The following is a 12,432-nucleotide window of genomic DNA, read 5'->3' on the forward strand; positions in this document are numbered from 1 at the left end:
CCTGGGGAAGTGACCAGGTCTTCAGGCAGCCTCTGAACACCTGGTCATGGACGGGGCTGGTTTCACCATCTCCGCCCAGACTTGAAGGCTTTCACCAATATTTTTCATTATATCTGAAACTGTTATCTTCAATTTTGTATCTACCTCCTTGCTTTTGTTTTTTTGTTTTTGTTTTCCCCTTCTAACAGTAGCGCTGACATTTTCCCATCCCCAGCCAGTGGAACTCTAAACCCTTTGAAATGTCTGCAACTTGTTTGCCTACACTCACTCAGCCTCGGAGCTCTTTGTTCACAATTTTCCTGTATTGCTTTAACATTTCGTTGCTACACTTATACCAACAGGTAACTTGTTTCAGACCAGTTTTTCTTAAACATTGTTTTCCATTTACACTCACTCTAGTCTCATAGGCTCAAAACCCATCTAAATGACAGTGAGCCCCAAAAGTGTATCTCCAGCCCTGACCCTCCCCTGAACTTCAGCCCCGTGTTTTCAGCTGCCTGCCCACACCTACTTAGAAGGCATCCCCAATACAGCAGGTCTGGAACAGCTCTCGACATTCCCCGCAACCTGCTTCTGCCACACTTCTACTCACCTGTTACTGGAAACGGTTCTCCCAGTTGTCCAGGCTTAGGTCCTCCTTGACTACTGTTTTTCTTTCTCCCCACTTTCAGTTTGTCAACACATCCTTCAATGTACCCAGAATAGATGCACAAGTCTACATTTCTACCAACCCCCCTCTATCACCACCCTGGTCCCGGCCACCATCAGCAGGTGCCTGATTATTTCAGTAGCTTCCTAATTGGTCTCCTGACTTGTATCCCCCGCCCCCAGCCTTGAGTATGGACAGTCTTATGCTATTTCCTCTTTTTCTGTTAGTTCAAGTAAGTAAATTTAGGGGGAGAAATGGATATGAATTTTATAGGTAAAAATACAATTATTTTAGTATCTGTTTTGAGAATCACAACTTCTATGCCAGGTAGACAAAACTACATAAGCACCTGACTATTAACAGGCTAAAAATTGAAAGATGTCCCTTAGCTTTCTTAAGTATATAAGAGAGTCCCTGGATAGAAGAAGTATGGCAAGAACTTTAAAACTGGCCCTATGGGCCCTGGCCGGTTGGCTCAGCGGTAGAGCAGCCGCCTGGCGTGCAGGAGTCCCGGGTTCGATTCCTGGCCAGGGCACACAGGAGAGGCATTCATTTGCTTCTCCACCCCTCCCCCTCTCCTTCCTCTCTGTCTCTCTCTTCCCCTCCCGCAGCGAGGCTCCATTGGAGCAAAGATGGCACGGGCGCTGGGGATGGCTCCTTGGCCTCTGCCCCAGGCGCTGGAGTGGCTCTGGTCGCAACAGAGCGACACCCCCCTCCCCCGGAGGGGCAGAGCATCGCCCCCTGGTGGGCGTGCCGGGTGGATCCCGGTCGGGCGCATGCGGGAGTCTGTCTGACTGTCTCTCCCCGTTTCCGGCTTCAGAAAAAATACAGAAAAAAAACAAATGAAAAAAAAATAATAAAACTGGTTCTACGGAAGGATAAAATAATACATAGTTTTCTCCCCGGTGAGAAAACAAAGTCATGGAGGAAATTAGGCTGTTTGTTCCCTACTCTTTCTTTTCTGTTTTTTAGAGAAGCACCTAAGGAAGCAAATTGAAATGGAGACAAATGCTCATCCCTGTGCTAACCATTTTGATAGTAAGTACCTGAGTACTGATACTCTAGTCCATTAATCACAGAGTGATACAGTGATGGCTGTGACAGATCCCTGCCCTTGGGGAGCTAATAGCCCCACACACATATGCCCTTGCCAATCTCAAACCTCCAAACTCCCATTTTTTTTCTCCTTTTCCATTGAGTGAAGCCCTGATTGACCAAAGTAATATGGTATGATTGCTGCAGCTTGCAGAGGGTCTGTGGGATGTAGCCTACTGTCAACCTCCACATCACTCAAACTTGACTTTTCACCTGCCCCCCATGCTGTCACAGAGGAACCTAACGCTACCTGGTGGGGATCTCCTCATTCTCCAGCCATCAGAACGCATGCCTTGCCTACCTTGTACCCATCTGATCTTCCTAATTCTTGTCCCACGTCTCCCCTAATTGTGACTTGGATGTCATCTCTTCCCGCTTGTCAAAAACCCCATCTTGTCACTGTCAGCTATTATTCTCTTACCTGTAATATCTCCTGTTCCATCTCAGCTGGCTCTTTCCTGTGGCTTTAAATATGCTCAAATCTCCCACCACAAAAGAAAGAGGGGAAAAGATCTCCCTTAACCCCACGTTCCCTTCCCTTCCCAGTGATTGCCCAATCTTTCGTCCCCTTTCTACGGCAAACTTTTTTAAAGAATTGCCCTGTTCAGTGCATCCATTCCTGTTCCTTAATCCTGGACCCACAAGTTTGCCTTCTGCCATCTCTGTACTGAACAAACACCACTCACCCGCTACTGCCACTGCACTGCCACACCTCCTCTTGCTCATTGTCAGCAGCTCTGAAATTTGACACTGCTGCTCCCCTCTCACTTTGGAAACACTGTCTTCCCTTGGCTGCAGCACCCTCACCAACCCCCAGCCCTCTCTCTGCTCCTCCTGCCACCACTCTGGCTCACTCTCCTTTCCTGGGGTCATTAATATGCTCAAAGCTCGGTGTCTCTTATCATTGTGCTATACCCCATGTCCCCTGTATTCTGAAATTAAGCACAAACCCATGCCACTGGTCCTTCTCACTGGGCCCCAGCCTCCAGGCCAGGTCACTGTCTAGGTCAGATTTCTTTGTCATGTGTCCTCACAGAGTTGTATCTCCATCCTTGAAAACACTCAGAACCACTGTGATTATTTTATCTCCAACATATAAACTCCACAAAAACAAAACATTTTTATACTGCTCACAAAAATTAGGGAATATTTCATCGCTTCATATTCATTTTGAAATATTTTCGTGAGCAGCATATTTGTGTCCATTATATCCCCCATACACCTCAGAGACCCTGGCACATGGCAAGCACCCAAATATGTGTTGAAAGAATGAATGAAATGAACATCTCATGTGCAAGAGGTATCAAAAGATGAAGTATTTTAGTACAGTTTTATTAAAATAGAAAGAATGAAAATTCTAGTAAAAATGATTAGGTCAACACTGAATATGAACAAGAAATGTGGCAGTGGCCAGGAGGGGGAGCTAAAGTGTACGTGTTGCTAAATGCAGCCCTTGAACTCACATTTCATTTTTTCAGTGCCCTCGCAGTCCTTCACATTTGCCACCACTTAGTGGCAGTCACAGTTTCTCATCCTGAAGGCACTCTGGGATGCTAAGCCGGGTAACGAATTCAAGCTTTTTGTCAAAAATAAATGTATAAAATATATAAAAATATATATAAAATTGTTAAATGGCCAAAACCTACATAACTTTCTATAACCAAACTTTGAATATAGCTCATTTCTATGTTATCAAAGTTTTGAGATTTCTGATATAGATATATAGGTATGTTTAATTTATGGATTTTCATGCTAGATTGGACTTTAGAAGTCCATTCCACTAGTGCCCTCCATTAAACAGCTGAGGACAAACAGTTTTCCTGGCAGAGCTGGTACTATGTGTAACTCAGATGTCTTGCCACACAAGCATTTTTCTCATATAGCATACTCCCTCTCTTCTTCTTCTCTCTCTCTTTTTTTTTTTTTTTTTTTTTTACAGAGACAAGAAGAGACTCAGAGAGAGGGACAGATAGGGACAGACACACAGGAAGGGAGAGAGATGAGAAGCATCAATTCTTTGTTGCGGCTCCTTAGTCTCCTTAGTTGTTCATTGATTGCTTTCTCATATGTGCCTTGACAGGGGTGGGGGGTGCTACAGCAAAGCAAATGACCCATTGCTCAAGCTAGAAACCTTGGGCTCAAGTCAGTGACCATGCAGTTATGTCTATGATCCCACAATCAAGCCAGTAACCTCGTTCTCAAGCTGGTGAGCCTATGCTCAAGCCGGATGAGCCCACACTCAAGCCAGCAACCTCCGGGTTTCAAACCTGGGTCCTCCACATCCCAGTCCAATGCTCTATCCACTGTGCCACCTCCTGGTCAGGCCTCCCTCTCTTCTTAGTCAGTGTTAATTCTTAAACTTTTCTTCAATATTAGAGTGACCAAGTTTATGAAGCAAAAATTTGGGACATATAATCTCAAAAGTAGATACATGTGTGAAATAGTGTTCCTGAATGCCCTAAGACAGTGGTCGGCAATCTCATTAGTCAACAGAGCCAAATATCAATAGCACAACGATTGAAATTCCTTTTGAGAGCCAAATTTTTAAAACTTAAACTATATAGGTAGGTATATTCCTTGTCGAAGTAGCACTCACACGTGGTATTTTGTGGAAGAACCACACTCAAGGGGCCAAAGAGCTGCATGTGGCTTGCAAGCCGCAGTTTGCCAACCAGGGTAAGATATGTGATCATCTTACCTCTATAATACTATTGTTATAAGCTAAAGGAAGAATTTTTCTGTTCATTTAAAATACTGCTTAACTTTGAGTTCAGGCCTTTCATTCTGTAGGAACTACCTCAACCTGGATCCAGCTGGTGTTTCCTCATGACCCAACTCAGGTCCGGCTCATGGCAGGAAGGCCACAGAAGTGACTCTGGGCCCTTCTTGGTCACAGGGAGGCACATGAGGTCCACCTGTGCCATCTCTGGTGATGAACCCTGATGACCTGATCAAGGTCATGGTGTCTGCCAGATTTCTCCACGAGGTCACCATCTTCCCCTTTGTGTTTGGTTGGTATTGCACCAGATCCTATTCCTTATCAAGCTTACATTCATTGCCTGACCAGGCGGTGGCGCAGTGAATAGAGCATCAGTCTTGGATGCAGAGGACCCAGGTTCGAGACCCCGAGGTCGCCAGCCTGAGTGCGGGCTCATCTGATTTGAGCAAAAGCTCACCAGCTTGGACCCAAGGTCGCTGGCTCAAGCAAGGGGTTACTCAGTCTGCTGTAGCCCCCACCCCCGCCACCAGTCAAAGCACATATGAGAAAGCAATCGATGAGCAACTAAGGTGTAGCAACAAAAAACTGATTGATGCTTCTCATCTCTCTCCATTCCTGTCTGTCTGTCCCTATCTGTCCCTTTCTCTGACTCTCTCTCTGTGTCTCTGTAAAAAAAAAAAAAAAAAAAAAGCTTACATTCATTGGCCTTTAGCATCCATTGACAACTCCTGCCTGTTTCAGCTACCTCCATGATAGTTGCCAAATAGCTATTATCTATTCTGCCATTCCTTGTACATTTATTAACTGTTGTTCTACTGTAAGGAAGGGCTTACTCTCCCTTCTCATTTATTTATAGAAATTGGGACTCATGGATTCCTATTTGATTTAATATGTTTTCCTCTCATATCCCCTTTATTTATTCTGATGCTCACATGTCCTAGATTTGACTGGTGGAAACTTCTTCCATTTGGCTTCTGTCCTTTCACACACCAGCCTTATCTCTTTTTTTTTAATTATTCTTTTATAGAGCGAGAGAAAGAGACAGGAAGGTGGGGAGGAGAGAGATGAGAAGTATCAACTTGTAGTTATATTCACTTTAGTCGTTTATTGATTCCTTCTCATATGTGCCTTTACTGGGGTCTCAAGCTGAGCCATTGACCCCTTGCTCAAACCAATCAGTGACTTTGGGCTTAAGCCAGCAACCTTGGGCTTCAAGTCAGAAACCTTTGGGCTCAAGCCAGTGACCATGGGGTCATGTCTATGACCCCATGCTCAGGCTGACAAGTCCATACTCAAACCAGTGATCCCGGGGTTTCAAACCAAGGACTTCACATCGCAGGTTGACGCTCTATCCACTGTTCCACCACTGGTGAGGCTCACCAGCCTCGTATACTTCACTTGCCCCAGCCCTGCATCATCCATTTCTGCGAGGACCCCTGATTTCCTTTTAGTGGGGAGTGGTGCTCAGTGTGCTCACTCTTACTGGGGTGTCATTGCTTCTAGGCCCTCTCAGACAGCAGACTAGGAAAAATACACACACACAGAGATACCTACGTATATACACACACACACAGATCTATAACTTTTCTGTATCTATATACATATCTATATAGATACATCTATATAAACCCAATATTTCCTATTCCAATCCAATACCTCAGGGTTCTTTCTAGCCTTCCCCATTTATAAGTAAGTAAAACCTTTTCATGAACTAAGGAACTTGTCCTCTGGGAATCTCAGTATATTTATTTCCTCAATTAACTTATTTGCTCTGCATAATTAATATCCTGGCCTTGCCAGATCCCTGCCACTTTTTGTCACCCCTTGCCCTCACTAAGTCTTCCCCTCCCACCCTGCTTCCTCAGTCTCCTGCCATGCTCCACCATGCCTCTGCACAAAGGCCAGCCTTCTTGTTTTTTGTGGGGTTTTTTTCTATGTCTCCATCCAACAGGGTAATGAGAGTCTGCTATTTGGACCTGCTAGTTTTCCCAAAGCAAACCACTCCACCAGCTCCCAGCATTGGGCATCTTCCTGGATGCGGTGCAGATGCCAGTATCTGGAAGCATGAAGTTACTTGCCCAAAGCATTTGAACTCACCCTCTTTGACTTCTTGAAATTTATAATAGTGCATTTCATTTACATTTTAATAGCCTGCTTTTCATCTTACTTTGATTCTTGATGTTTTTAATGTAAACTGTATTAGTTTCCTATCACTGTTATAAAAAAATTACCACAAACTCTGGTTTAAAACAATACAAGTTTATGTCTTACTGTACTGGAGGTCAAAAGTCTGACATGAGTCTCATGGAGCTAAATACCAGCAGGTCTGGTTCCTTCCGAAGGCTTCAGGGGAAAGTTCATTTCCTCACCTTTTCTAACTGACAGAAAAGCCTGTCTCTGGCCTGTCACCCCTTCCTCTGTCCCAGAGCCAGCAGTGAAGCATTTCTCTCAGACCAGCACCCCTCCTCACAGGGCCATCTTCTGACTCCTCCTGTGGCCCTCTTATAAAGAAAGGTGTTTGTGATTAATTCAGACCTAGGAGAATAATCCAGAGTACTTCAGGATAATCCTACCTTGCTATTATTCATCCAACATCATTCTGCAAAGTCCCTTCTGTTATATAAAGTAACAAGTTCTGTTCACTGGGCCTGGGATTCACAGATTCTTGGAATCACAATGTGGCCATACTTCGGGGTGGGTGGTAATTAATCAGCCTACCAAAGGACCAAATGCAAGTCTTTTTTTTTTTTTTAATTGTCATTTTTATTTATTTTTTTTATTTTTTCTTTTTGTATTTTTCTGAAGCTGGAAACGGGGAGAGACAGACAGACTCCCGCATGCGCCTGACCGGGATCCACCCGGCACGCCCACCAGGGGGCTTCGCTCTGCGACCCACCAGAGCCACTCTAGTGCCTGGGGCAGAGGCCATGGAGCCATCCCCAGCGCCCGGGCCATCCTTGCTCCAATGGAGCCTCGGCTGCAGGAGGGGAAGAGAGAGACAGAGAGGAAGGAGAGGGGGAGGGGTGGAGAAGCAGATAGGCGCTTCTCCTGTGTGCCCTGGCCAGGAATCGAACCCGGGACTCCCGCACACCAGGCCGACGCTCTACCACTGAGCCAACCGGCCAGGGCCCCAAATGCAAGTCTTAAATCTTTTTTTTCTTTTTTTAAATTTTATTTTTCAATTACAGTTTACATTTAATATTATTTTGTATTAGTGTCAGTGTACAGTATAGTAGTTAGACAGTCACACACTTTACAAAGTGATCACCACCCCCAATATTTCCAGTATCCACCTGGCACCATACATAGTTCTTAAAATATTATTGACTATGTTTCCTATACTGTACTTTACATCCCTGTGACTGCGTTGTAGCTTCTCAATTCCTTCACCTTTTCACCCAGTTCCCCAAACTTCCTCCCCTCTGACAACCCTCAGTCTGTTGTCAGTATCCATAGGTCTGTTTCTATTTTGTTTGTCCATTTATTTTGTTCTTTAGATTCCACATCTGAGTGAAATCATGGTGTTTGTCTTTCTCTGACTTATCTTACTAGCAAAATCACTTCTCGGTTCATCTATGTTGTCACAAGTGGTAAGATTTCATTCTTCTTTGTGGCCAAGCAAGTCTCAAATCTTAAAAATGGGACTTTTAGGCCCTTGCCGGTTGGCTCAGTGGTAAAGTGTCGGCCTGGCGTGCAGAAGTCCCGGGTTCAATTCCCGGCCAGGGCACACAAGAGAAGCGCCCATCTGCTTCTCCACCCCTCCCCCTCTCCTTCCTCTCTGTCTCTCTCTTCCCCTCCTGCAGCCGAGGCTCCATTGGAGCAAAGATGGCCCGGGCGCTGGGGATGGCTCCTTGGCCTCTGCCCCAGGCGCTGGAGTGGCTCTGGTCGCATCGCCCCCTGGTGGGCGTGCCGGGTGGATCCCGGTCGGGCGCATGAGGGAGTCTGTCTGACTGTCTCTCCCGGTTTCCAGCTTCAGAAAAATTAAAAAAAAAAAATGGGACTTTTAACTCCTTTTATTATGGCATAGAATGAGCTACATGTAGATATTGATTAGAAAATAAACATAAGCCTGACTGCGGTGGCGCAGTGAATACAGTGTTGACCTGGAATGATAGCCAGTTCAAAACCCTGGGCTTGCCCAGTCAGAGCACATACAAGAAGCAACTACTACAAGCTGATGCTTCCCACTCCTCTTCCCCTTCTGTCTCTCCTCTCTCTAAAATCAATAAATAAAACCTTTAAAAAGAAAAAAAAAAGAAAAAGCAAGGAAAGAAAATAAAGATGTCTTCATAAAACAGACTGACAGGTGGCTATCAGTCTGGTGAGGCCAGTAGGAAAGGGGGTAGGGGTTAGAGGAGGCAGGCAGGGCTGGGGGAATGGAGACAGAGAGAGGTGTTACTAGAGGCAGAGGGTACGCGATGCTGTGGGCAGGTGGTGGTTTGTTGTGTGTGCACCAGAAACTTGTATGGTTTTGAGAATCAATGTCATCCCAATAAAGTTAATAAAATAATAAAAAATAAAAAATAAATTTTAAAGAAAAAGAACATGCCTTGGAGATCTTTACATACCCACACTTACAAAGATATACTTCATTCTTTGATTTTTTAAAACATCAGTATCAGTATTACTGTTAATCATAGTTATATGACAGTGTTTCATCCAGTTCTTTAATTTTTGCCATTCTGATAGATGAAGCTGGAATCTATTTGTCTTAACTTGCTTTTAATTAATTTAGATCCAGCTTGAACATCTGACGTATTTCTTGTCTGTGTTTCTGTAATGTGCTTGTTGTGTAACATATCCTTGGCCCATTTTACTAACAGATTATTATAAAAGTTCTTTGTAAATTAAGGAAATTAGCTCTTTTCATATGTATTGAAAATAGTTTACTCAGCTTCTGTGCTTCTTGACTTGATTGTTTTTGTTATACAGAAATTTTAAATTTTTATGCCACCATTTTTACTAGTTGTTTCCTTTGTGATTTCTGGGCTTTATTTATTTATTGTATTTTGTATTTTTCCTAAGTGAGAATGGGGGGACAGACAGATAAACTCCCGCATGCACCTGACAGGGATCCACAAGCATGCCCACCAGGGGGCGATGCTCGGCCCCTCTGGGGCGTTGCTCTGCTGCAATTGGAGCCATTCTAGCGCCTGAGGCTGAGGCTATGGAGTCGTCCTCAGCACCCCGGCCAACTTTGCTCCAATGGAACCTTGCTGTGGGAGGGGAAGAGAGATAGAGAGAGACAGAGAAGGAGAGGGGGGAGGGTGGAGAAGTAGATGGGCGCTTCTCCTGTGTGCCCTGGCTGGGAATCGAACCCAGGACTTCTACATGCCTGGCCAACATTCTACCGCTGAGCCAACCGGCCAGAACCTGGGCTTTATTTATTACCAAACTCCATGTTTTCTTTTAAGATTTGTTTCTAACATTCAGTTTTAATTCTCTCATATTTATTTTACTGTCAGGAATGAAACAAGGATTTACTTTTGCTCTGAGTTCTGGACAGATCTCTAGCCCGTTGCTCCCCATCATTTACTAAGTGTCCACTTTTCTTCACCTTTATCTTACACCAGGTTTTGATTTTTATTTGTGAGATCTTAACATTTGCTTTCTATAATATCATTCTAGGTTTTTAAAATATATTCTTTGCTTAAAAAGAGACCAAAGAATGTAAAAAATACTCCCCTGGGAACCTCATAAATCCTGCAGTGTGAAGACTCCTCCACTCAGATCACAGAGCTGATCTTCCCGTATCTTAGGAAAGATTGGTCAAGAACAGCAAGTATGCATTCGTTCACTTTAAACATTTGAATATGTGTTTGTTTTTTGTGCTCCTTGTTGCAAAAGCAGAATTGAAGACAACTGAGTGTAGTGTTCAGAATGATCCAGATGTATTTTTTATTATTGTTTTAAATTATTATTTATTGATTTTAGTGAGAGAGGAAGGGAGGGAGAGAGACAGGAGCATCCATCCGTTCCTGTATGTGCCCGGACCAGGGATCAAACCGGCAACCTCTGCGCTTAAGGACAGTGCTCTAACCAACTGCACTACCTGGCAGGGTCAGATGTATTACTTGATCTTGAACATTCTTATTTCTAATTCCATAACTAAATAAATATGATATACAAATTTATTGTCACAAGCAGTTTCCCTTCACCATGGTGCATCCCATAAAAACATGATCAACTGAATCACGTATATCCATTTAGAAGAGTGTTTTTGCTTTGTTTTGTTTTGTATTTTTCTGAAGAGAGAAACAGGGAGGCAGAGAGACAGACTCCTGCATGCACCAGACCGGGATCCACCCAGCAAGCCCACCAGGGGGCAATGCTCAGCCCCTCTGGGCCATTGCTCCACTGCAACTGGAGCCATTCTAGTGCCTGAGGCGGAGGCCATGGAGCCATCCTCAGCACCCAAGCCAACTTTGCCCCAATGGAGCCTTGGAAGAGATAGAGAGAAAGGAGAGAGGGAAAGGTGGAAAAGTAGATGGGCACTTCTCCTGTGTGCCCTGGTTGGGAATCAAACCCAGGACTGCTACACACCAGGCCGATGCTCTACCACTAAGCCAACCAGTTAGGTCTGTTTTGTTTTGTTTTTTGTGACAGAGACAGAGAGAGGGACAGACAGACAGGAAGGGAGAGAGACGAGAAGCATCAATACTTTGTGGCAGCACCTTAGTTGTTCATTGATTGCTTTCTCATATGTGCCTTGACTGAGGGTCTACAGCAGAGTGAGTGACCCCTTGCTCAAGTCAGTGACCTTTGGGCTAAAGTGACCTCAGGGTTTCAAACCTGAGTCCTCTGCATCCCAGTCTGATGCTCTATCCATTGTGCCATCACCTGGTCAGGCTAGAAGAGTGTTTTTAATTGTGGGTTATTTTTCCAAGTCATGACAGTAAAGAAACTATTATAAACCCTATAATGAGCCTGACCTGTGGTGGCGCAGTGGATAAAGCATCAACCTGGAATGCTGAGGTCGCCGGTTCAAAACCTTGCACTTATCTGGTCAAGGTACATATGGGAGTTGATGCTTCCTGCTCCCTCCCCCCTTCTCTCTCTCTCTCTCTCTCTCTCTCTCTCTCTCTCATTCTCTCTCCTTTCTAAAATGAATAAAAAAAACAAAACCCTATAATGATGAGACATAGTGAAAGATACAGTGCAATTATGCTTCAAGTGCCATAAAATGAGCAGCATTATACTGTAAACAATGATGGTTCAAAATATAAATGCTGCCAAAATCTGAACTACACAGTGCAGTACTGTATAGTACTGCAGTACATGCTCCTGATTAGCTAGCTGTTAGGGTCACACCATCAAATTTCATTTCTGTTTTTATCTTTTAAATATATTTCTTTCACCCTGGCCGGGTAGCTCACTTGGTTAGAGCATTGTCCCAATATACCAAGGTTGCAGGTTCAATAACCAATTAGGGCACTTATAAGAATTAACCAGTGAATGTTAACAAATCAATATTTCTCTCTAAATAGATAAATAAATTTCTTTGAAGTTTACCGTACTATTGTTTAGTTCCCAAATAAAGTTTTTATTTTTCACATTGAAGAGTTAAAAATATATCAATAGTAACTAGACAAACTTAGCTTGATTTTTTTAAATCCATTATTTATAAAAGTTTGGTTTTTGTATAGCTGAAAATAGGGTTACTTGTTTGGTAAACAAATGTACATTTTCTACTTAGTGCATTTTCTTGGAAAGGTTTCTAATCCCTGGATGATTTTCTTATGCGGGTCAGCATGTTTTTATTTTTATTTTTTTATAATTTTATTTAGAAGATAAATTAAATTTGGCCTGTGGTGGCACAGTGGATAAAGCATCGACCTGGAACACTGAGGTCGCCAGTTTGAAACCCTGGGCTTGCCTGGTCAAGGTACATATGGGAGTTGATGCTTCCTGCTCCTCCCCGCCCTTCTCTTTCCCTTCTCTCTTCTTTTTCTTTCTCTCTCTCTCTCTC

The sequence above is a fragment of the Saccopteryx bilineata genome, chromosome 2, assembly GCF_036850765.1.
Source record: "Saccopteryx bilineata isolate mSacBil1 chromosome 2, mSacBil1_pri_phased_curated, whole genome shotgun sequence".
Lineage (NCBI taxonomy): Eukaryota > Metazoa > Chordata > Mammalia > Chiroptera > Emballonuridae > Saccopteryx > Saccopteryx bilineata.